The sequence below is a fragment of the Triturus cristatus genome, chromosome 9, assembly GCF_964204655.1.
Source record: "Triturus cristatus chromosome 9, aTriCri1.1, whole genome shotgun sequence".
NCBI classification, from domain to species: domain Eukaryota; kingdom Metazoa; phylum Chordata; class Amphibia; order Caudata; family Salamandridae; genus Triturus; species Triturus cristatus.
In genome coordinates, this window is record NC_140592.1 from 184,335,815 (window position 1) to 184,362,930 (window position 27,116).

Consider the following 27,116-nt stretch of genomic DNA (forward strand, 5'->3'; position numbering starts at 1 on the left):
GAGGTTCAGGCAGACAAAGTCTAACTTTTTAAAAGTCACTTTTTGGAAATAATTATTACAAAATCTGACTTCACCAATTAATTGTAATTTTAATTTTAATAAACTTCAATAATAATGTCTCAATTATTCTGGTAACTTCTCCCAACACAAAAACAGCACAGTTAAGATGTTGTTCTCAACTTTGGCTTTACTTGTAGAAAGGCTACAGCCGTTCACAGAGAAAATAGCATTTTCGAGCTTTGCAGTGTGAGGTTCTGCCAACAGGCTAGTGGACCACACAACAAGTGCCACAGTACACATATAATTTTTCCATGCCATTGGTGTATTTTACTATACCACATAGTATGGTCTTACTGGAAAGAAAGTTGGACAATTAGGAGTGAGCCAATTTTACCATGTTTTAAGGATTGCTTGCACTTCTGGAAGGTAGTGCCCCAGGGTGCAGAGTTCCAAAAACAGCAATAGAAGTCAGAAGAAATTGGGGGTGACCATTCAAAAAGAGGCACTTATCACTACTGGTTATTGACACCTCAAAGGATGTGTCAACTGATTTGCACTGTGGAATTGGTCCCCTGAGAATCCTTTCCCTTAAGGTATTGTGTTGGCATCCCCTTAGGTAGAAGGGATTCGTCCAGGTAACCACTGCTTGCTACCCCTGATGCTTTCTCAAAAGGCAACCTTTAATTTTTTTTAAAGCAGCATCGGTTTTGTTAAGGAGAATGGGCTGCTTTAAAAAGAGCAATGGGAATACAAACACAGGTATGGTGTATGCTTTCCCTCGTAGGCCACCAACTTGTAGCAAATCACAGGGGGTTGCAAACTGCTATCCGCCTATTCATATAAATAAGGTTAATCATTCTGTGATCCCTTACGGATGGTGATTTTGCAACACGACCAATTAGAACATATGCCACTTCACAAAATCAGAGTGCAGTCACCAAAGGTTATTGTGCCATTTGCAACCACTTTTTGCTAACATACTCCTAGAACCTCTGGCCCAAAGTTCTCTTTGACAATGTTGAAAACATGCAAGTAACACTAATTGCATTTATCTTTTCAAAACATATATTAACAATGATTAAGATGAATCCGGAGAGGTTCACACTGAGAATTCCAGCTCATAAATATCAAAACACATAGAAACTAGGGAGATTTCTGTTCCGAGTAGCTTTGATTTGATTCGAATTTTTCCCACAAAGAGATGCTTTTATCTTTTATTTGAGCCACATTTTTCATGTCATGTTTGCTTTTTAAGTCACAGCTGTGTAGAAAGCTCTTCATTCACATTACCATGAATAATATTGTAAATGAGTAGGCGCTTGCTATCCCCGAGAATCAATCATAGGTAAGCTCTAATTTATTTGCTGTTGCAAGAATCAATCATAGGTAAACACTAATTTATTTTCTGTTGCAAATAAAGATGTTATAGATGTAGTAATCAGGGACTCGACATGTTTTTGGGTAAGTCTCTTTATGCCAAGGTTTGTCGAAAAACTGACATGATCTGCTGCTCCTTTGGTCAGTACATAAGGACAGTGCTTAATTTGAGCCGGTGGTTTCCGGTGCTCGGCACCAGCAGTAAATTGCCAGCACCGGCACCTAATTACCTGAACCTGCACTAATGACAGCTGCCACATAGTGGCGTTGTTTGTGTAATTTAAAAATGAGAAGAATAGGCAGTTTTTCTGTTAATTCACTATACATTAAAAACAATACCTGCCACCCAAGCCATTCTTAAAGCTTTGGCGGCCTCAAACAATCTGAACTGTCACACTTCATTGTGATGGTTAGTAGTTGTGTAAGTACAGTGGCGATGTGTGGTACAAAATGCGGTGACCACCTGACAAGGGCCCCATCACTTATGTTGTTTTACAAACTAAGCACTGAATAAGGGACTAGTAGAAATCCCACTCTTCAGCTATACATTTAAACATTATAAAAATATGCTTAATGTTCTTAAACTTTAAAGGCATTAAAAATGGGAATGAACGTGCACGAGGATCAACAGCATTTCATTACATCTCTTACTCGATCACTGGTTCTCAAATAGATACCTTTAGTGGAGTGGTGTGGCTCACTGGTTAAAGGCAGCAGACCCGGAAACAGAAGACGGCCCGGCACCAGGGTTCAATTCCTGACGTGGCAGGGTCGTGGACCAGGGCCAGCGGACTCGATAATTCTCGCTTTGGTGCCTACTCTAACCAGGGATCACACTCGGCAACTCTGGGCATTAGCTTGCCTCATCGCCACAACAACCCCCCACATTTGCCGGGGATGCCTGGTTTCACCTTGGAGATACCCTGGAGGGACCTTCTCACAGGGATAACCAGGACGGGTTCCTCAGCGGTCTACAGCGCCACGACGCCTCAGGGCAGCAGTGCGCTTTACAAGACACATACATTTATATTTTATTATCGATGTCAAGCAACCACTGTTAACATGGCCAGTCCGAATCCAATAAACATGTTATATTGCTTTTTTCTATTTATTTACACTCCATAAGGCAAAATGGATTTAAGCGCAGTGGACTAACTGGTACTATGGGTTATTAAATTCGGAAGCATTTTTCAAGATATTTGGTATTGAACTGCCTATTACTATCATATTAGTGTAAATTGTAGTAATAATGGTATTAGTAGTAATAGTATTAGCAAAATAATAATAATAGTAATAAGAACAACAACAAAAACAAAACAACACCAGCAACAAAGATACAGATATGCCAAAGTAAATAACAATACTCCTCACAACAGCAATACACAAAATATCTCGGATACGTATGGACCACTTTAGCTGCTGTGGACCAACTTTAAAAAATAACAAATGTTTTCATCAGATAGTCATGAAAATATTTTTCTTTCACAAAATAATCAATTATTGATTTAGCAGATGTAGTACAATTTCATTCCTAATGTTGTTACGGTTTGAATGCCCGCATCTTTGTACAATCAAAAACAGAAGAAAATGCGCCAGAAAATATCCCATGTTCTTTTTACGGATGAAGCCAAGGGCCATATGTATCAAAGGGTTTTACCCATTTTGTGTCTTTGGGAAAATGTGTTTTACATATGGCCCCAAATCCCTTCTATATTCTTAGACTTTCCAATGAACACATTGACTGTAAATCACATCCATATTATGCTGCAAAACTACGAGTGTCAACTTCCACTTTTCAGTGGACTGAGTACTCACGGAGAGACCCAAAAACCAGGTGTCAATCTCTCATTTTTTAGGTTGATAGTAGAAGACTCTTGAGTTTGGTAATAATACATCCAAGCACAGACAGATACCATTCTGCGTGCTGTCTTTTAAATAGTGTTTGCCTTATAACAATGGTTATCATAGTGAGACCTGCCCTCCATGCCTATTACTTCATGTCAGATGAATGCACATGTGTAACACAGCTAAAGCAACAACAGAGAGAGAGATAAACGGTGTCAGTGGGAAAGTCGGTGAGGTTAAGGGTTCAAGGGCAGTCAGTATGATATCAGTAGGAAGGAAACTGGTCTGCAGGTGCAGCCATGGATGCTCAACTTACCGCTGGGTCTGCCTCGTTCTACCTGCCTCTTTTAACATTGGTGATGTGAAGCATTTTGAGTGGACAGGGTTAGCTTTGCTGGGGACAGCTGCAGTCATTTTCAATCTTGTTCCTGCATGATCAAGTGATTTTTGCTGCCTGCCTTTGGGGCACTCAGAAGCTGGTAACTTGACAAAGCTACTGTTGAACAAGCAGTGCAATCTGGTAGCAGTGGTTTGGTGTGACTGGATGAACGTGACTTTTGCCTGAAGATGTCTTGGGTTTGTAGCTCTAAGCTGCACAGACAGACTGAAAAGGATGTCCTCTGACGCACTGCTCATAACCCGCAGCAGCAGAGTGCCTGCCTCCATTCATTTCTTCTCCCCGTGCAGCTCATGATCATTACTTGTTTAATGTATTCTGAATTTACAATTCTTATTTTTCAATTTTGTGCATCTGTTTCTAATTTTGAAGGAGAGATTGTAGTTGTTCACCACAATATGGAGGGCCGAATAATAGCTCTGTAAAAATATTGACTCCAGAATACAGACTACTGCTATATCATCAAAGTAACTATATGGAGGTAAGATTAGATTTGGCACGTGGAAATTCACATCTATGGGGCATATCAGCAACAACTGGCGATAATTATCGCTAAGCGCACCTAGCGCTAGGATAATTATCGCCGGCTAATGTGGATTTTTATTGCTGAGATAACATGCTATTAGCAACGCTTATCTGAAAAGCGATGAAAATCCTACCGCTAACTGCCTCACGTTAGATTATCGCTGGAAACCCAGCGATAATCTCACGAAATGTGGCGTTAGCTTGTTGATAGGGCCTCACAAACTTAGCCATGGTATCCACCTTCCATAGGATATCATGGCTAAGTCAGTACTGAAGCAGGCGTAAGGAAAGTAGCGATAACAGGGGTTATCGCTACTTTTCTTGCCGTTATGCTTCATAGCGTGGGGCTTGATAATAGGAGAAATGTCGCTTAGCGACATTTCTCCTGTCATGTCAGGTCAGGAACGCCCACTTTGCATCTCATTAGAGATACAAAGCTGGGCGTTAAGAATTCGTGCGCTAATGCAAAGTTTCACGCGTTAGCGTGACCTTGCTAACTAGGCGATAAAATTATCGCCGAAAACGGCCACAAAAGCGGCGATAATTTTCTATCGCTGCCTTGTAAATATACCCCTTAGTATCTTGAAGTTTAGTTTATCTCCACATCTATGCACATTAAAGATACTTAAAGCTTCAGGTATGTAGATGTGGCATTAGGAATAGTAAATCTCTACCTGTATATGCTTAACTTGACAACACACTGGTAGTCGATTTTCTGGAGTCGATATTTTTTCAGGCCAATATTAAAAACTCGCAGAAAGAAACACCCTGCTGGTGTGACTGCCTCCGAGGTAATCCTTTTTGACTGGATTTGGATTATCAATCAGCTCCCTTTAGTAAATGCTCATCACTGCCAAGGTGGCAATTACGATTTTTTGGAATACTACTTTGAATAACCTTATTTTGTTTAATCTGTGCCAGACATCACTTTTTGGGTATTTTTTTATTTGCTATAAATGTCTGAAGAAGGAGTTGTCTTATCTGCTTTAAAAAAGAAAGTCCATAAATACAATGGCATTCTATTATCCTCCCTTTGTGTCTTTTTCTTTTTAAATCCATACAACATTGCGACATTTTAGAAGAGTCCTTGGAATGTCCCTATATGACTCAAAATGGCTCTTCTTGTTGTTTTTACAAAGTGGCTGTCACAAAAAATGTCTTTTGAGTAAAAAGAAATGTGTTTTGAGCATTGATAAATTGGGCCCCATATCTGAATATAATACCTTGAAGGATATACATCTTTCTGGCACCTGATGTTCCTGGATGCCTAAACCAAACATTGGTGTGCAACATATAGAGACATTCCTTATAACAAGTTAAACATGTCTCCTCTCACACCTGAAAAAGGGGACAGAAATTGACCCCTTCACTGACCAGGAAGAAGGCTGGAGATCAGCAAGCAATGGCAAGAAGGTGATGTTCTAAATATGAGGGAGCTGTCCTATGTTTAAAAGCCACTTAAGTGTTTTTTTTTAAACAAAGAAGTACTGCTTTGCCTTCCCACCCTGTTTAGAGTGATATGCAGTGGTTTCTACTCCCACCCTGTTTAGAGATCACTGCAGTGCAAACCCCTCGGCGCCCTTAGATACTCTGCATTAATCATTGCAAAGTATGTAAGGGCGCAGAAGGGTTTGCGCTACATAGTGGTATGCAGTGGTTTCTACTCCAGCCCTGTTTAAAGATTACTGCAATGCGAACCCCTTGGCGCCCTTAGATACTCTGCATTAATCACTGCAGACTATGTAAGGGCGCCACGGGGTTTGCACTACGGAGTTATTTGCAGTGATTTCTACTCCCGCCCTGTTTAGAGATTACTGCAGTGCAAATCCCTCGGCGCCCTTAGATACTCTGCATTAATCACTGCAGAGTCTGTAAGGGCGTCAAGAGGTTTACACTACAGAGTGATATGCAGTGGTTTCTACTCCCGCCCTGTTTAGAGATTACTGCAGTGCAAACCCCTCTGCGCCCTTAGATACTCTGCATTAATCACTGCTGAGTATGTAAGGGGGTCGAGGGGTTTGCACTACAGAGTGATATGCAATGGTTTCTACTTCCACCCTGTTGAGATGACTGCCCTCGGCGCCCTTAGATACTCTGCATTAATCATTGCAGAGTATGTAAGGGCGCCTAGGGGTTTGCACTACAGAGTGATATGCAGTGGTTTCTACTTCCGCTCTGCTTAGAGATTACTGCAGTGCAAACCCCTCGGCACCCTTACATACTCTGCATTAATCACTGCAGAGTCTGTAAGGGCGTCAAGAGGTTTATACTACAGAGTGATATGCAGTAGTTTCTACTCCCGCCCTGTTTAGAGATTACTGCAGTGCAAACCCCTCTGCGCCCTTACATACTCTGCATTAATCACTACAGAGTATGTAAGGGCACCGAGGGGTTTGCGCTACGGTTTGATATGCAGTGGTTATTACTCCCGCCCTGTTTAGAGATTACTGCAGTGCAAACCCCTCTGCGCCCTTACATACTCTGCATTAATCATTGCAGAGTATGTAAGGGTGCCGAGGGGTTTTCATTACAGAGTGATATGCAGTGGTTTCTACACCCGCCCTGTTAGGATTACTGCAGTGCAAACCCCTCTGCACCCTTATATACTCTGCATTAATCACTGCAGTGTATGTAAGGGCGCAGAGGGGTTTGCTCTACGGAGTGATATGCAGTGGTTTCTACTCCCGCCCTGTTTAGAGATTACTGCAATGCAAATCCCTCGGCGTCCTCAGATACTCTGCATTAATCACTGCAGACTATGTAAGGGCGCCGCGGGGTTTGCACTACGAAGTTATTTGCAGTGATTTCTACTCCCGCCCTGTTTAGAGATTACTGCAGGGGGGCGTGGCTAGGCGCCCGTAGGAGATGGCGGCGTCCGGGTGACGGCTCCGTCCGAACCGGAGGATACCGGCGGTTCGCGTACCTGTTTCCAGTAACGGAGGGAAGCCCTTCGCACCGGAAGATGCCAGGCTCACTTTCATTCCCCTTTCGTTCCTAAGGCACAGCTATTTTGGACTTTTCAGCCCACTTTACCTCTGGCCGCGGCTTGTCATCGGTCGCGACCGCCATTTTGTTTATTTTTGCCCGCGAACGCTTCAGCAACACGTTCTAGCACGCATGGGATTCCTGGATGCCTCGTTCGCACTCAAATGACCCCAGCACCCTCTGAGGCACAAATGTGGCGGATTAATATTCTAAGGTGACTTTTATTTATTTTTCTTTTGTAAGGGTGACCTTTTTCATGGTTTTGACTGGAATTTTTTGGCTCTCCTCATGCACGGCGGCCATTTTATGACTTCAGTATTTGATACTTACGTCTACAGTCTTTTATCTGGCACACCTCTACGTTATTCTGTCCTTTGGAGCTTTTTTAGTCGAACGCTGAGATCACCTTGCATGTTTTGACTGGAATTTCCACCTCTCCTCATGAAAGGCGGCCATTTTTAGGACTCCAGTCTCCAACACCTTTGAGTCCAATTTTTCGGCCTGGCATATTTCTGTATTAATCTGCTTTCTGGTCCTTTTTAAGTCGGGCAATAGGATATCTTAAGACCTCACGCTCCATAGGCGTGCTGATGGCGGATTGCTCCAGTAGAGTTCAGAAGCGTAATTTCATAAAAAATTCCAAGTTATTCACGGCACTAGCCCATTTGGAAGCTTCAACTGAGATGACGTCGACTGCGGACACCTCCTCACAATCTTCAGCAAAAGCGAACTCTAAGAGGTTAAAAAAGGACCCTCCTTCCCCTCCTAAGTCCTCTTTGCCCATCTCTATGGAGTTACTTCTCGAAGAGATACGGGCCTTGCGCCCTTACATGGAAGAGACTAATGCTAAGTTGCAGATTCTCACTGACAATTGGGCTTCGATGGATGAAAGAGTATCGTCGGTGGAGCGTGACGTCTCCTCTCTTCAGGACTCTGCGACCAAGGTCTCCCACATGCACACGCAGATTTCCTCTCTTCAGAAGCAGGTGGAGGACCTTGAAAATCGCAACAGACGCAACAATCTCCGTATTTACGGCTTGGTGGAGGGTTGTGAGGGAAATGATCCCATCAGTTTCTTCAAGTCCTTTCTCCCGAAGCTTCTTCACCTACCTGAAGACACCTCACTAAATATCCAACGTGCCCACAGGCTTGGCCGAGCTTCCTCCTCTCCTTCCACGTCAACGAAGCCTAGAGGTGTAATAATGTACTTTCTAGAGTACACAGACTTGTTGAAAGTCCTCTTAGCCGCCAAAGCCTCTCCTCGCCTCACATGGTCAGGCTCCACTTTGTTCTTTGCGCAGGATTATGCCAGGACCACTGCAAACCATCGTAAAGCCTTCCTTGATATGAGACCTGACCTTCGCTCCATTGGTGCCAGATATGGGCTTTTTCATCCTTGTCTATTTAAGGTCACTCATAATAACAAGACTACGACATATGAGGATCCAGCGCGACTTCGAAGCTTCCTGAACTCCTGTGGTCAACATGACATGGAGATAGCTGGTCCCTCTTCCCACCGACCATGACTTGTTTTTGTAGTTGCAATTTGATCCTCTAATTTGTTCTGCTTTAATGCCTTCATTTTTGCAGGTTCTTCAGATTGTATGACTTCTAGTTAAGATTATATTTCTCATTTTATCGTCTGATAGTGTTGTTCTAGCTCCTCAGTTGGTCATATGTTTCTTTTTTATCTTCGTTGTGTTCGAGTTTCTAACCATGTTCTTTTTCTCCCTTCACAGATCATTGTTTTGCGTTCCGTTGTGTTATCTCTGGTTGGACGTCTCCTTCATCCCGAATGCCCTGCCTCTCCCAGTTGGCCCTACCTCCCTCCCCTCATCTCCACATGTGTTTCCGTTTGTTCCCAGTTCCTGATTGTATTTTTCCCATCCTACCCCTCGTAAGTACTCTTCATTCCTTATTTATCATGTTTTTTTTTTACGTTCTGTATTTTCTTGTCTCACCTTTCCCCTCGTTGCTTTCAGATTTATAGGTGTCATTACCTTTTCCATGGTTCTTCTCCACTTCTCTTTCGCCATTCTCTCTTCTCCCCACTGTATACTGGCTCTCTTGCTTGTATTCATCTCCCTTCACCTATTTGATTCTCCCTTGGACCTTACTCATCATTATCTTTAAGAATTACTGTATCTTCTTATCATTCTTTCTATTTTCTTGGCTCTTTCCTATTTTTATGGCTTCGCTGGTTCCTCTCTCATTTTTTCTTCTACCCCTGTTCCATCACGTTAGTTCTCACCTTATTCTCTTTTTCTCTTGTGCCCTTACTCGCTGCGAGGCATTTCCTTGCTGTCCTACCTTTCAATTGATCCACTTTTTGATTAATCCTTAATGTCAATTCGAATTGTTTCCTGGAATGTTAAAGGTCTGCATTCTCCTATTAAGAGACAAAAAATCCTCTCTCATTTAGCCAAATTGAATGTAGACATTGCCTTTTTACAAGAAACCCATATGTCTGACGCTGAGGCTGCTAAACTTAAGAGAGGTTGGGTGGGTGCTGTATTCTCATCTCCGGGTGATGGTAAGAGAAACGGTGTGGTTGTATTAGTTCGCAAATCTTTTGCTCATTTGCTCTTGACTTCTGAATCAGATCCTGAAGGTAGATGGTTGTACGTCAAACTCTCCTCAAAGGGCGCCCCTCTCTCCCTCCTTAATATCTACGCCCCTACTGGTGGTGATCAGATTTTTTGGCGTGCAATGGCCTCCCGTATCACTGAATATATTGATGATAATTTTATTTTAGCAGGTGATTGTAACCTTCCCTTTGATCCTTTTTTAGACAGAAACTCCAAGGTACCTTTTGTCCCTAATAAATCTCACAAGCTTTTCGCTCAAGCGATATCCCAACATAAACTCATTGATGCTTGGCGTCTCTGCAATCCTACCTCTAAAGAATTCACCTTTTACTCCCCGACTCACCATTCCCAGTCGCGTATTGACTATATTTTCCTTTCCCACCATCTGTCCCAATCCCTAACCCACGCTGATATAGGCCCCATCTTATTTTCTGACCATGCCCCCGTTTTGATAAACATTGACATCTTACCCAAGTCCACTGGACCAAAGAGATGGCGCTTTAACAACACTTTACTCCTCGACCCCAAATTCTCCGCCTCCTTTGTAGATTTCACCACAGAATTTTTCACCATTAATGACACACCCACTGTACCTAACCACGTTGTTTGGGACGCCTATAAAGCAGCAGCTAGAGGTTTCATTATCAGCTTTGTGGCTACTAAACGCAAGAATGCTCGTAAACGCACCAGTGACCTTCTTTGTACGATTAAAAAGCTAGAGCATTCTTTCTATACATCCCATTCGCAAGAAAGTCTGACCGCTCTCATTGCTGCTAAGATGCAATTTAACAAACAATCCACTGAGGATGCTTCATTGTATTTGTTGAAATCCAGTTCAAAATTCTATGGTGGTAAAAATAAGGCGGGGAAGGTCTTAGCCAATTATTTAAAAGTCAAACAAAACAAACTGAATATTGAATCTGTCTATGATGCTAACTCTGTTTTAAAGCATACAGATGTTGATATTTTAGAGCAATTCTCCCAGTTTTATTCCAAACTCTATTCTTCTGAGACGCACCCCACTGCTCATTCTCTTGCTACTTTCTTTGCCACCATCCAACCACCTTCCAATTTCCCTGTTGATTTATCCGCCCTTGAATCACCAATCTCCGGTGATGAATTACTCACAGCACTTCAGTCACTCAAGAAGGATAAGGCCCCTGGGCCAGACGGATTCACAGTTGAATTTTATCTGCATTTCTCCAAATTGTTGTTGCCCAGACTCCACTCCCTTATTGATTCCTTCATATTAAATGGTTCTTCCTCAGGTACATTCTCAGATGCCCACATTTGTATTATACCCAAAGAAGGCAAAGACACCCAGCATTGTAAGAATTACAGACCAATTTCTTTGGTCAACATTGATTATAAACTGTATGCCAAATCTCTCGCCATTCGATTAGACCCTTATCTTCCTGAACTGCTAGGCCCTGAACAGTCTGGCTTCGTTAAAGGTCGCTTCATCACAGATAACACCAGACTTTTGTTTAATGTTCTTTCCAAATCTCCACTGTTCCAACATTCACTAGCAGCCATTGCCCTAGACGCAGAAAAAGCGTTCGACAGGGTGGAGTGGACTTTCCTCTTCTCCGCCCTTAAATGGTTTGGATTTGGCCCACATTTCATTTCTTTTATCTCCTTCCTTTATTCCAGTCCTAGAGCGGCGGTTTGCGCCAATGGTCTAGTTTCCTCTTTTTTCAATCTAGGTAGGGGGGTTCGTCAGGGATGCCCTCTTTCCCCTTTTCTTTTTAATTTGGCCCTGGAACCTTTTCTTTCAAAGCTTCGTCAGAATCCCAACTTACACGGTTTCCAAATTTCCCACACTAATATTAAACTTGCTGCATACGCAGACGATATTCTATTATTCATGTCTAACCCCGCAACTTCTATTCCCGCATTCCTAGCTGAAGTCCATGACTACTCTCAGATTTCAGGTTATAAGCTAAACAATGACAAGTGTGAGATTTTACCCCTTACTAAGTTCACTTTTAAACCGGACTTTATGGCATCCAATTTTACTTGGAGCCCCTCACACATCAAATATCTAGGTCTACACATTACTTCCTCCCTCTCCGACACTGTCTCGCTGTGCCTCAATAAATGCACCCAGAAATTATCCGACCTCACTTCTAGATGGCACCCATTATACCTTTCCTGGTGGGGTCGTCTTGATACGATTAAAATGATGCTCTCCCCGTTAGTCCTTTACACCATCTCCAACATCCCAATTCCTATCCCTGCTAAGTTCTTTAAGAAAATCAACACTATTCTCTCTTCCTTTCTTTGGTCCGGCAAAAAAGCACGTATGTCCCTGCTTAGATTGCAATTCCCCAAATCCGAGGGTGGAGTTAATTTCCCGAATTTTCCCGCTTACCACAAAGCATTCCTTTTGCGGCAAGCTTCCCATTGGCTGCAAGACCCTGCTGAGCCGTCCCCCTTATGGGTTATCATTGAGCGACTTTCTTTATCCCCTTTCACTTTTGCTGAATACCTCTCATTCTCTCGTAAGCCTCACTTTTCCTCCATTCCTATCCACAAGTTTACAGCCAAGTTGCTTCTTTCCACCTCTCCAGGCCCCCCTTCCTCTATAGCAGAGTTTCTCAATTCCACTATCTGGCACAACAACAGTATAACCATCAATCGCAAGCCCTTTTATTGGAAAACCTGGAGACAGAGGGGTTTAATCTGGGTATCTCAACTCTTCTCTAATTCTTATTTCTTATCCTTCTCCGTTCTCAGCCAACACTTCCATCTCCCTCGTTCTTTTGCCTGCAAGTATCTTACGCTTAAAAATGCAGTCATGTCCACTTATGCTCTTCTCTCTAACCCCCTCATGCATACTCATCCTCCAAATCATACCTCTCAGCTTCATTCCTTCTTGCGCACTCACCCTACAGCCTCCTCAATATACCACTCATTTCATACGATTCTCACACCTAGGCCAAAGTCCAAAGTTGAGGAACAGTGGGAATCTGACCTTGCCATTTCTTGGCCCACCTCCCTCTGGGATAAATTATGGACCAAACTCCGCAAGACATCTAGAGCTGCTTCTCTTACACAAACTCTCTTTTTCATATACAACAGGCTTCTCTTTTCTCCCCAGGTGTTGAATAAGAGATTCTCTTCTACACCGGATCTTTGTTGGTCCTGTTCTGCTCCTAAGGCCACTCTTTTTCACATGCTTTTCTCTTGCACTTTCACGCAAAATTTCTGGACACTAGTTTGGGCCCAAATCAATGCCATATTCCACACTACATCTCCCTTCTCTTTTGTCAATATTTTTTTAGGAAGCCTTTCTCCTTGTTGGGATGACATTGATCTTAATACGCAAATTGTTGACTTGTTGTTAGCTGTTGCTTTCCAGCAAATCACCGTCAACTGGAAAAACTTTACGAATATTTCTTTTAAAGCATGGTGGTACAATGTTTGTTATAATCACAGGCTAGATACTGCTTTTGTGCACCCCCTTAGTTTAGCTGCTAAACGACATGATTTATGGCTTCCTGTAACCTTGTATCTAGATACCTGTGCTAAACGCTCCTCTCATGTTTCACCTATTCAGCAAGAGGTCTCTAAGCCTCCCTGAGTGACATTGCTTTTCATTTGTACTACTCTTTTCATATAAGCTACTTTATTGCTCATTATTACCAGCGCTGCTTTTTGTTACTTAGCCTTAAACTTTTGTTATCCTCTGATTAATTGTATATTTTCATTACCATGTTTTACTTTTCTCCTCTAATTGAAGATATGTTTGTATTCTTTCTCATGTATTGACACCTTTACTTATCCAATAAAAACCTTTTGAACTGAAAAAGAGATTACTGCAGTGAAAATCCCTCGGCCCCCTTAGATACTCTGCATTAATCACTGCAGAGTATGTAAGGGCGCCTAGGGGTTTGCACTACAGAGTGATATGCAATGGTTTCTACTTCCACCCTGTTGAGATTACTGCCCTCTGCGCCCTTAGATACTCTGCATTAATCATTGCAGAGTATGTAAGGGCGCCTAGGGGTTTGCACTACAGAGTGATATGCAGTGGTTTCTACTTCCGCTTAGTTTAGAGATTACTGCAGTGCAAACCCCTCGGCACCCTTACAAACTCTGCATTAATCACTGCAGAGTCTGTAAAGGCATCAAGAGGTTTACACTACAGAGTGATATGCAGTGGTTTCTACACCTGCCCTGTTTAGAGATTACTGCAGTGCAAACCCCTCGGCACCCTTACAAACTCTGCATTAATCACTGCAGAGTCTGTAAAGGCATCAAGAGGTTTACACTACAGAGTGATATGCAGTGGTTTCTACACCTGCCCTGTTTAGAGATTACTGCAGTGCAAACCCCTCGGCGCCCTTAGATACTCTGCATTAATCACTGCAGAGTATGTAAGGGCGTCGAGGGGTTTACACTACAGAGTGATATGTAGTGGTTTCTACTCCCGCCCTGTTTAGAGATTACTGCAGTGCAAACTCCTCAGGTACCTTGATATTCTGCATTAATCGCTGCAGAGTATGTAAAGTCCCAAGGGGTTTACACTGCACAGTGATATGCAGTGGTTTATAAAGTTTGGAAAGCACTGCACTTGGCAGCAGCATTCTTACATTCTTTGCTGTAATTACTGCAGAGTATGTAAGGGTGTCGAGTTTCTTAGAGCAAAATGCATCCTCACACCATTTTTTCACTCAACTATGATTTTGCGCAATGAAAATAGCACCAAATACGCACTCGGTCCCGTTGCAGATTTCGGCTGAATTTTAATGTAATTCCGCAGAGTGCGGCAGAATGAAACTCCGCCAATTCCGCCCCCCCCCCCTATTTTCATCCACAGAATTAAGGTTAGGTGCGTGCCACACCACCCTAATTGTTGCAAGCTAACAAACACTCTGCATGGATGCAGAACTGGTTGTTAATATTCCTTTGTAAAGTTTCATGTATTTATCTTGATGCGCAGAGAACAAAGATATTCTGTGGCCTTCACACTGCTCTATATATGCATTGTCAAATAAATGGTGTATACTGCTGACTCTACCATTACATTTCAACCAGTAAATAACATTCTTCTATGTAGACTTTTAATTTTACCATCCAAGCCTGAGGCAGTCAGATAACTTAATTATTTGCAGAGCAGATAACTTAATTATTTGCAGAGCCAGGCAAAGTTTCGTGGCTTTGCCATTCTTTAATGTTGCAAAGTGTTACCTTTTTCATTTTGGTCAGATAGTCCATGAGAAATGAGGCAGGCATCTGGCGCCCACGTTTTCACCGCCACTGCCCAGTCCACTCCTTCATCAACTCTTATGCCAAGGACAGGGATATTCAACAGGCAAGATATATTATCATCAGGCTCGGCACTGTATAAAAAAGATGGCTGATTGGGAGCCTATAATGGGGCAGCACTATCTCTGATGAACAATGGGATTGTTCTCCTGCTGTTGCAGATTGCTCTATTTTATCACACATTTTCAAAAATCTTTGCCAGGGTTACTCTTTGAAAAGCTGCCCATGTTTTAAAAATGCATGCAAAATTCGAAACACTAAACTTTGCAACTTCTAACATTGCTACTTCCTGATATATTTGGTATAGTTTTGACAAATGATTTCCACAGATTTGCAAAATCTTTCCTGTCCGTTCCAAGACTATAGCAATTATCGAATGTCATCTTCTCATTGTAAAAATCACCAAACAATGTTTTTGGCTTGTTTGCGTCTGATGAAAAGAGCATTGCTATTGACTTGCTTTCTTCTGGCTCCAAAAGAAAGTCAAACGTGTGTGGTGGATTCAGGAGTGACAAAGCTGCTAAAGCTTTAATTTGATGCACCCAGACTGGCACCAATATTATACATCTCGAGCTGGCAATCCCGCTTGGGGCCATACCACAGAAATAACGCTGTTTTGTGTCATCTCTTCAGCATCATCTCCGTAGCCCAACATAAGTGCTGCATAATTAAAAAAGACCCCACAGGTCATATTTCTCCTGGTGAGCCTACTACTTGCTGGCCCATCTTTGGACCCCGATGCCATAACTTGGCTACAGCTTCAAATGATGCAAAATAGGTCTGTGGAATGTGCAAACTGAAAAGCGAACTTGCCATGCCAAAGATAAAACCATTCCAAACTAGGAATGTGTCCTCTCTGGCAGCGTCAAAGTCAGTGAGTTCACTTGGTTTTGTTAGAATGCATCCACCACAGAACTGAAGTAAGAAACTTTATATTTTCCTTTGTTTAGATGATGCCTTAGGCCCAACATTGTATACGGCTTAGCTATGGGATGCACCAGGTACGCCATGACGTTGTTTTCACTCTGAATTGAGAGAGTGTGACACCAATCTGTGGCAAACTATTGTGTTTTCTTGGCAATTCCAGTTATTAGGTGTGAGTTTATTCACTTGAGAACATCTTTGTTCCTAATAAAATAAGTGCCCCTTTTGGTTATTCTAACTAAATCAAAGAGAAATTCTGAATCCTCTCATTATTGTAACTGCATAACACAAATACAATGTACGTGTTAGGAAAGATTTGATAAAACAACACATTCTGGGCCTGATTCACAAAGGTAAATTTACACTTTTCTGTAAGTTTACTATTTTTAGGTATTAACAAACTACGGGCCCGATTCACAGAGCTACCTTAAGACGAAATCCTAAACTTAGTACTTTTGGTATTCACAGAAGTTAGGATTTTGTCTTAAATTTGCCTTCAGACAAACTTAAGACAGACTTAAGACAGACTTAAGTTAGGATTTTGTCTTAAGTTTGTCTTGAGTCTATCTTAAGTCTGTCTTAAGTCTGTCTTAAGTCTGTCTTAAGTTTGTCTTTTGTCTTAAAACAAACTTAAGACAAAATCCTAACTTCTGTGAATACCAAAAGTAGGAAGTTTAGGATTTTGTCTTAAGTTAGTTCTGTGAATCGGCTCCTACATGCGGGGATTTACGACTCTGCACTCCCTATACTTATGTGTGAGGAGCGCTCTGCACTCAAGAGACTCTGCAGCCGGGGCAGAGAACTCCACACAACTAACTATAGGGTTTGCGGAGTCATTCAACTGTGCATGTAGTTTGAGAATTCCTAAAAGTAGTAAAATTACAAAAAAGTGTAAGTTTACCTTTATGAATCCAGCCCTGAGTATTTGGCCCCATGACAATTTGTGCCGCTTACTCATGAGACCCACTGATTTTAACATCATGATTAAACCTACAAGTAGTCTATTAGTCTCTACTTCTCCTCTAAACATTCAAAGGTAAGCTGGCATGCTTACCTCAACCATTATGTCCTCAAGGGTAAATCTAATGAATGCATCTTGGAGGTTGACACGGCTTGGAAACATATGTTCACAAGTCAGTTGCTGCCTTCCCGGGTTTCTTGAACCTCACACTTTGACTTGTTTGCTATAACTCAAGATATGATTTCCTCTGCTTTCTTGAATGGCGAAACAAAGAAAATAAGTGCAATCCTAAAATATTATTGGTAGGAATTGAGGTTTGTTATTGGCAGATTATACACATTTTCCAAGCAGGAGCCACAATCCTAGTCAGGGTAAGTCAGAAACACACTCAAAATTAAGCTGTGCTCACTTTATGTTAGCTTGGCACAGAGCTGTTAGGCTTAACTTAAGAGGCAATGTGCAAAGTATCTGTGCATACTATAATTACAGTGACACTGTGAAAATACCACAAAAAGACTCCATACCAGTTTAGAAAAATAGAAAATATTTATCTGAGTAAAACAAGATCAAAAACGAGAAAGTTCCAATCAGTAGATGTTGAGATATGATTTTTTAAAGAATAAATCCCAAAACAGTGCTTAGCAGTCAATAGCACTAACAGGTTACTTGAGGTCGCACTAGACCTGGAAAAATCCAAAGTTCAGGCCAAACACGACGGAGGGCAGGCTGGCTACAGGACCCACGCAGGGCTCACTGAAAAAGTACCTTGTTGGTGTTGAAGGCTTTACTGTGTCGGTTCCGATCCATGCAGTTGGTGTTGAAGGATCGGCGCTGCGTTGACATCAAGCCTCGCTTAGGGGTCAAATGATTGGCACTGCGTCATCCTCGAACCTCGCAGATGGGACTCGGGTGGTCGTCAAATCCACACTGCATCAGAGGACAATGCATTGCTTTCTATTGGCTCAAAGGTGTCACTGTGCCGATTTTTGTAATAAACAGCTGCAAGACCCACTACTGAGACCAGTATTGGAGGGGCCTCCTCAGGCAAGGGTAGGACTCACAGGTGGCAGAATCCAGCATCAACCAGCAAAGCTACAATAAGTCTTTTGTGTCCTTGAGACTTCAGAAAACAGAAGGAAAGCCAGGCCTTAGAGAAACATGAGCTCAAAGCTGTAACAAGCAGGTCCAGTCTATCTCACTCCCAGGCAAGAAGCAGGAGGCAACAGGCCAACACTGCAGAGAAGGTAGCAACGTGGCAGTTCCTCCTACAGCACAGCAATCAGCAGGCTAACACAGCAATGCAGTTAGCAAAGTGGCAGTCCCTCCTGCAGAACATCAGCTCTTCTTCCAGGCAGAATGTCTTTGATACCAGCAAAGTTCTGATTTGGGGGTTTTAGGGGTCTAGTACTAATACCCCAAAGTGCCTTTGAAGTGGGGGAGACTTGAAAGAGACCTCTGAAGATCACATGGTCCCTGCCTTTCCTGCCCTAGGTCCAATCTCACCACAGGGGGGTATGCAGCTCTTTGTGTGGGGATAGGCACAGCTCTATTCAGGTGCAAGTGCCGCGCTTCCCTCCTAATCTACATCAGGAAGGTCCATCAGCCATCAGGATGCACATTTCACAGCCCCGCTCTCTTTACATGTGACTGTCTAGAGGGAATGCACAAAGCCCAGTTGTCATTCAACCCACATGTGTATTTAGAGACAGGCAGAAGCACAGAATGGTTAAAGTAAGAAAATGCTAACCTTCTAAAAATGAGGTTTTAGGAGACAAGGGTACCCCGATATGTGAACCTGGGGTGATAATGAAGAGTTAAGAACAATGGTTCAAGGATGGCCCAAAAGGGTCCAATAGAAAAGGTGACCCAGGCAGGGTCACTTGTTTTTTAAGATAAGTGAAATCAATTCCGTAGGGAGCAGGAGACAAAGTACGTAAAGGGTCATGTAGGTCAAAAGATAGCAGGTATTTATTTAAACAAAGTCAATTTTAGAATGCTCACAAAATAAGAAAAGCGTGGTGTGAAATAGTGATAGTAGTTTTAAAAAGACATCGCATTGACAACAATATAGTAGTTGAATTCCATAATTGATCTTAACAAGTTATAAAGAATTCATGTTGTGGGGTGGTCGACGGCGTTTCGAACCCAATTATTGGGGTTCATCTTCAGGACAGTGGTGAGCATGCTGAAATTAAAGAGGGGGGAAGGGGGATGGGAACACATTTGTTTAAGACCCTGTGTATATGTAAACAAACACATTACTGCATACATTCTAGTAAATACAACAATAGCTCCCTAGAAGGAAAAAAGGAAAATAATTCTTACATTTGGTAGGCATTATAATCATGCATTTAAAACAAATTATCAAGAATTAGTGCTTGGAGTCCATAAAAAAAAGACAAAAAATTGAGTCAAAAGGCGAGAGGGCAAAATTGCAAAAGTAGGTATTTGTTTAAATTAAATTAAGGGATGACAACGTATGGCGCTAGATTTTACCAGCTAAGACATGGCATTTCAAAAGGAGTAACAGGTGGTGCTAATTAGATGAAGTCCGGTGCTGGGAGCAGTCACAAAAAGCAGCTAATTAAATAAACTTGGTTTACTACTGGCAGTGAATCCGAAGCAAGCACACTATAAAAAATGAAGGCACAGGGGTGACTTGCTTAATTCTATTCGAAAAAGCTGTCAGTGTTACAGGGATAAGTGAGGGAAAAAGGGGGCTGAATTAATCTGTCTAACATGGATGAAACAGGGAGCACATGTGAAAGCATTCCGGCAAAGAACCATGAAGTGTCTAAGTTCAAATGAGGGGCAAAACACTTACTATTTTGAAGTTAAACTGCCCGTAAAGTTCCTAGAGTCTCCAAAGTGGGAGGCAGGGGCTTCAAAGGCTGTATTGAATGAGAGCCAGAGTGTGGAAAAATTAAATGTAGTTGGGAAATGAATAATGAGATGGGTGTGAGGGATTTAAACACAAGTGAGAAACTTACTTAATTATTTGAAAACAAGCAGCTTGGCAGTACATAGATCCGCCTGGAGAATGTAATTCTGAAATGTAGAGAGATGTGAAATATGAGCTCCATAGGTGATGTGCTCTGCGAAGTTATTATTAGCTCAGGGGAAGAGACCGGAGAAAACTTACTTCTTTAGAGGGGCGACAGGGCAGTGAATGGGAGCCTGAGGCCGAGCAGTCAGAGACGTCCTGCAGCTGTTGGGGCTGGCTGATGAATGCGGAAATAGCGTTGCTAGCCTGTGTGTTTTATAGTAGGGCTCAGCTGGAGGGAGCCTCGGCCTCAGGCTCCCATTCACTGCCCTGTCGCCCCTCTAAAGAAGCTCATATTTCACATCTCTCTACATTTCAGAATTACATTCTCCAGGCGGATCTATGTACTGCCAAGCTGCTTGTTTTCAAATAATTAAGTAAGTTTCTCACTTGTGTTTAAATCCCTCACACCCATCTCATTATTCATTTCCCAACTACATTTAATTTTTCCACACTCTGGCTCTCATTCAATACAGCCTTTGAAGCCCCTGCCTCCCACTTTGGAGACTCTAGGAACTTTACGGGCAGTTTAACTTCAAAATAGTAAGTGTTTTGCCCCTCATTTGAACTTAGACACTTCATGGTTCTTTGCCGGAATGCTTTCACATGTGCTCCCTGTTTCATCCATGTTAGACAGATTAATTCAGCCCCCTTTTTCCCTCACTTATCCCTGTAACACTGACAGCTTTTTCGAATAGAATTAAGCAAGTCACCCCTGTGCCTTCATTTTTTATAGTGTGCTTGCTTCGGATTCACTGCCAGTAGTAAACCAAGTTTATTTAATTAGCTGCTTTTTGTGACTGCTCCCAGCACCGGACTTCATCTAATTAGCACCACCTGTTACTCCTTTTGAAATGCCATGTCTTAGCTGGTAAAATCTAGCGCCATACGTTGTCATCCCTTAATTTAATTTAAACAAATACCTACTTTTGCAATTTTGCCCTCTCGCCTTTTGACTCAATTTTTTGTCTTTTTTTTATGGACTCCAAGCACTAATTCTTGATAATTTGTTTTAAATGCATGATTATAATGCCTACCAAATGTAAGAATTATTTTCCTTTTTTCCTTCTAGGGAGCTATTGTTGTATTTACTAGAATGTATGCAGTAATGTGTTTGTTTACATATACACAGGGTCTTAAACAAATGTGTTCCCATCCCCCTTCCCCCCTCTTTAATTTCAGCATGCTCACCACTGTCCTGAAGATGAACCCCAATAATTGGGTTCGAAACGCCGTCGACCACCCCACAACATGAATTCTTTATAACTTGTTAAGATCAATTATGGAATTCAACTACTATATTGTTGTCAATGCGATGTCTTTTTAAAACTACTATCACTATTTCACACCACGCTTTTCTTATTTTGTGAGCATTCTAAAATTGACTTTGTTTAAATAAATACCTGCTATCTTTTGACCTACATGACCCTTTACGTACTTTGTCTCCTGCTCCCTACGGAATTGATTTCACTTATCTTAAAAAACAAGTGACCCTGCCTGGGTCACCTTTTCTATTGGACCCTTTTGGGCCATCCTTGAACCATTGTTCTTAACTCTTCAACCTTCTAAAAATGGCATTTTCAAACTTACAATTTAAAATCCGACTTCACCATGAGTTATAATTTTAAATTGAAAGCCCAGAGACACCAAACTTCAAATCTCTATATTTTCCCAATTGGAAATCACACTTAAACGATATTTTAAGACAATTACAATGTTCTCCTAAGTGATATATTACAGTAGTGAAAAGTGAATTTAGCAGTTTTTCACTACAAGAACATGTAAAACTCATAGGTACATGTCCTACCTTTTATTTACACCGCACCCTGCCCATAGGACCTCCTAGAGCCTACCTTAGGGGTTACTTATATGTAATAAAAGGGAAGGTGTGGACCTGGCAAGTAGGTTAACTTGCTAGGTCGAAATATCAGTTTAAAACTGCACACACAGTCATTCTCTGCAGTTGGAGGCCTGAGTCTTGTTTAAGCGCTACTGGTGTGGGTGGGGCAATCAGTCATAGCATTTAATTTACAGACCCTGGGCACATATAGTACACTTTACTAGGGACTTACAAGTAAATTAAATATGCCAATTGTGGATAACCTAATGTTACCATGTTTTGAGTACAGAGCTTATGCCCTTTAACACTGGTTAGCAGTGGTAAAGTGCCCAGAGTCCTAAAGCCAACAAAAACAAATTCAGCAAAAAGGGAAGGAGGAAGGCAAAGCATTTGGGGTTGACCCTGCAGAAAGGGGCATATCCAACAATTATTAAATAATAAAAGCATTACACATTGTTCAGCTCCACACAGTCCTCAATGCATCTGAATATCTTAGCTCTTTGTCACATATTTTATGCATTTAACAGTGTACCCTGGATGCTGACGTGCATACACGCCCACTCTGTGGAGAGTGGATCAACAGATCATTGGTGGTCTCAGGGGAATGCCAGTGCCTGCTTCAATGGGTTCCTATCACACTGTCACCACCATCTATATCCCCTTGTCTCCCATGGATGTCCTGCAATTCACTGTGGCTAAGGCAGTTCGGTGCTCGTGCCATGACCTAGATTACACTGATAGTCACTGGAGGTCCTCTCGCCTACCTCCTTTTGCTTTGACCTGCCTCCAAGATCTTGCCTGGTGGATGAAGCTTCGCGGTGAGTCTGGGTGTGGCTGAGGTTGCATGGGTGGAGCCAGGTCGCACATTGAAGCGTGGAAGAGATGCCGGCAGGAGGCCTATGGCCAGTCTTGCAGCTCTGTCTCCAGTCAAGTGGATTTTGCAAAGCATTAGGAACACCACCTCAAGCTTAGAATGTCCATATATAATCCACAACTGTTCCAAATGTTCTACGTATCCAATACCTGAAGAATACTAAAGGCATCATTCAGGGATTGGAGGAGTGGGAGGCTGCTGAAAATTGGGAGTGATCCTGCACTACCAAACTCACAGTTCCCACTCCACCTTTAGAATTGGGCCAATCTCAGATTGTGCGCTGGTAGGTCTCCACTGGCGATAGGTACACCTAATCATTGACAGCCACCCACCAATCGCAGGACCCCACCTTTAATACATCAGAAGCGTACCTCTATTTAGGGCAGCACTCCTGATTCTTTCCATTCCCTGGTTTGCTATACAAGCCATGGTGGACCCAGACAGGGAATATAAAGATTGGCACCACGTAACAGGGAGAAAAAAGGCCATCACATTCTTTTTTCTCTTAAAAAAAAACTATGCTTTATTAGTTTGTTTCTGAAAAACAAACATGGCAAGTGGGCCTCTATGTGGGGACCCACGTAGCACTCACTTATGAAGAAAGACAGTCTGCAGTGTTGGCAGAAGCACTTTCATCAGAAATGAACTGCAGATTAAAGGCTGGGTGGTCAACAATAGGCTGAGTAGGGTGGGTAAAACCCCAGCATCCTAGGAATGCCTTCAACGGTGGTCTAAATGACCATATACACTTAAATATTTTGTGTCCCACACAAAATAACTTCTCTACTTTTGCACTAAAAGGGAAATGGCACACAGCAGAACAAAGAATAGATTTCTGGCAATGACCCTCACTGAGGCACACAAAGCAATGTCACTGATATCTAAATTACATTTGTTACCCTCAATTGGACCTGTTACAAGGTGGTTCTCCATTGGGTCAAATGTGGTTCTGAGTTGCTGTCATGAATTGGACGGATATATGCATCTACCAATGGCACACATAACAACTGGTAAAACTATTACAAAGCCTTTTGTTGTGAAACAGGTCAGTAGACAAAGCTGTCAGTTGTCACCTATCCTGTTTGCTGTAGCAATGTAGTTCAGGGCATGTGGGCCCCGTAACGTGCAACCCCTCTAGAGGTATAGACTTACAACATATGTGTCATTTGATTTCCCTATATGCAGATGATGTGCTTTGGAATGTAACATACCTGAATGTTGACTTTTCCACATCATGGACATGACACATAGGTTCAGTTTGGAAACGGACTGTATGCCAATTGGGGGAATTTATTTTTCCATTATTTGAAGGGAACCCCATCGATGCAGGCAAGAAACCCTTAGTATCATTATAGTGGGTCCCATCTGTATTTAGGTAACTGGATATGCAGCTACATCGTGGTGACAAGATCTTAATATTTGACAATTTGCACATTGCAATGCCAGTGATCCATGGGTAAACAGCTTTTTTGAAAGAACTATCATTGTTGGTAGTTGGAAGAAATGTCTTGGTAAAAGTGACAGCCTTGCCCAGACATATATTTTTCCCTACACTCTCTGCAGTCCTAAGGCTGATGTTTTTTAAGCATTTGAGATCCTTGATTGGGAATTAACATGGTTGCTATGAATAAGCTACAGATGTTCCCAGACAAAGTTGAGCTCAAAATGCCAGATATTGAAGAAAATTATATTGCAGCACAATTAGAGTACATTTTCAACTGGGTAGTGGAGACCTCTAGCCAGGAAATGAAAATCTTGGATAAGGTGCTTGCTACTGCAACCCTATCGGAGGTACTTCTTGCTGGTGCTAACTCTAAGGTAAACCATCCAGAATTACTAAGGTTAGTGCAGCACTCTCAGAAAAGTTGCTAGAATAGAACAGCCTGAAAACGACCCCAGAGGTCGAGTTGTGTAGCATTACATGCTTTCAAATGCTAGGTAAAATAATTGCAAAACTAAAGATTGACAGTTAGGGGTGGGCTGAATTTGCAAAATTCACTTCAGCAAACTATCGCGAAAATGTTAAAATACCTCCGCAAACACGCGGAAATATCGCAAAGACGCAGAAGTTTTTTTCCCGCCCGTTCGCGGTATTTTCTGCGTGATCGCGACTCGCCAACTTACCCATACGGTTGCTCACGGGCGTGGCCATCTTGTTTTCACTTGTCCCGCCCGCTCGCGTTCGATATGATGTGCCCGCATCCTCACGCTCTCGCTCGCGGTGGAGAATGACGTGTTCGAGATCTCAATCATCTCATACTCTCGCGGTGCATGATCGCGAAAAGAAAGACGTGATCGAGCGACGAATGACATGATCGCGTGACAAATGACGTTAATGCGGGCGCGAACTGTCGCGAGACAGCGCAAGTGGCTACCAATAATCCAACACCTCGTGGAGAACGCGACCGGATCGGGAAAACTTGTCGGCGAACGCAGGGATTCAGATAAGGCGATCGCGCGCACGCGAGAATGTATTCTTTTACAGCGCGAGCAAGAAAAAAAATTCCGGTAAGATGCGGATTGCGGAAATTTTGACATTTTTTAGCACTCTCTGCGGAAAAAGAAAATTTCAAATTATCGCAATTTCCGCGAGCGGAACAGAATTTTTGCCCAGGCCTACCCTATTGACAGTGCATCTGACCTATACGAAAATGTCGATGATAAAATTTTTTATACTATTAGAGATGCATTCGTTCCATTTGAAAAATGGTGTCCTCGCAGTGACTGAATATGCAAAGCTGTTTTCACTATGTATTTAGGATAAATTCTTCAAGGATTGACTTAAGAATAAGTAAATCTAAGAATATGAAAAATCCTTAATTCACATCCTTGCCTGGAATAATGCCGGCAAGTTATTTTCCACTCAGTTTTCAAAACCTTATTTAAAGGTGAAACTAAACCTTTGATATCTTCAGGGGAAAAGTACGTTTTTACAAATGTACTTGCTGACTAAGCCATAGTTTGGCCACTCATCCTAGATCTAAAGGCACACTACACATTATTTACTAGAACCATCTGATAAGGGAAAGGAGGCAAGAATAGATGGCAGAAACAAAGACAGGCTTAATTCTATCACCTTTGATTTGGAAATGCCAAATGGACAGGCAGGATTGATTCCAGATTATTCCCAATGCCTTCCTACACTTGCAGGCACTAATGCCACCAGGAGGGAGAACCAGCTTGAAGGCCGGCAGATGGGAGGTTACCTCATCTAAATAGGGATGTGGTTTAGGGAACATTACAGGCTGCCCTGGTAGAATGGGGAGCCATTTTGGATGCAGGGCTTCTGGGAACTTTTACAGTAAAGCGGAAAGGAAGAGCCGCAAATAGAATTGAGCAAAAGGAGAGAAAGTACCAGGACTGGATAGGGAAAATGCTCAAATCAGTGGCTCATGCACAGGATCAGACTGGGACCTCATCATCACATCTTCAAAACAATTCCATTATGTCCTATTGAACTCGTAATATGGCATACCGGATATCTCTCATGTTTGTGATGGAGTATCCCATCCGCCAAGATTGTAATCAGACCCAGAGCAGCTGAAAATAAATCAATGCTCTGAGACAGTGTGCTGAAACTCTTTGATGGACAGTAGTGAACTTTGCAGTTGTCCTACTGTGTAAATGCTAGCTGGGCGAGGTTTTATTACCTGGAGGCACAAGCTTCAGCAGTGACATCACAGGAGAGGGACTGCTGAATTAGAAAAGCAAGTGATCTGGTTGCTTTTGGGGCACATAAACAGTAGCCCTGGGAGGAGTTACAGAACTCCATCCACTTCTATGGCTGGGGATGGTATAGGCTGATGAAACAAGCAGGTAGTGGGTGGAAACAATTTGTTGGTCTTCACAGAGGGGCAGGCTATAAGGGGGTTGCAGAGGACTAATCTCCTAGCAGTAACACATGTTTAATACTGCATTTGGTTTCACTTTGAAAAAAACGTTATGGCGATGAGCACAACAGAGTGCTCTTTATCTCTACCATAGAGGCCAAAGAGAGTGAAGTAACCAGCTGCGGACAACAATTGCACTTGTGGACTAAGACGTAAGTGTACAGTTAAACTTCTGACAGCATCAGGTGTGTCGTCAACAACTGATTTAGCAGCTACAGTGGGGTGGGCCTCTTCTGTCTGCAGCTCGGAAGACAAAGGCTCCTAATTAACTTGGGAGGGTGAGTGAGTGAAAGGAAGGATAGGTAGATGGATGGATGGGTGAAATGGTGGATGGATAGATGCATGGATGAATGAGTGGAAGAGTAAAAGGCAGGGAGGGTGTATGCGTGAAAGGGAGGATGGATGGACGGATGGATGGATGGAGTGAAAGGATAGGTTGATGGATGATGAGAAAAAAGATGGATGAATGATAGAATAAGTGAAAGGATGAATGGATGAGTAGAAGGATAAGTGGATAGATGGATGGATGGAGTGAAAGTAAGGATGGGTGAGTGAAAGGATGGATGAGTGAAAGGATGTATGTCAAGATGGAT

At 42.4% G+C, this 27,116-nt stretch overlaps 1 protein-coding gene across 2 annotated transcripts in view; it reads right to left on the bottom strand.

Annotated features, from left to right (window-relative positions):
* The window catches only part of SYNPR (synaptoporin), a 686,271-nt gene that overhangs the window by 62,412 nt on the left and 596,743 nt on the right, over nucleotides 1–27,116 (bottom strand). The gene's annotated exons all lie outside the window — the stretch shown is intronic.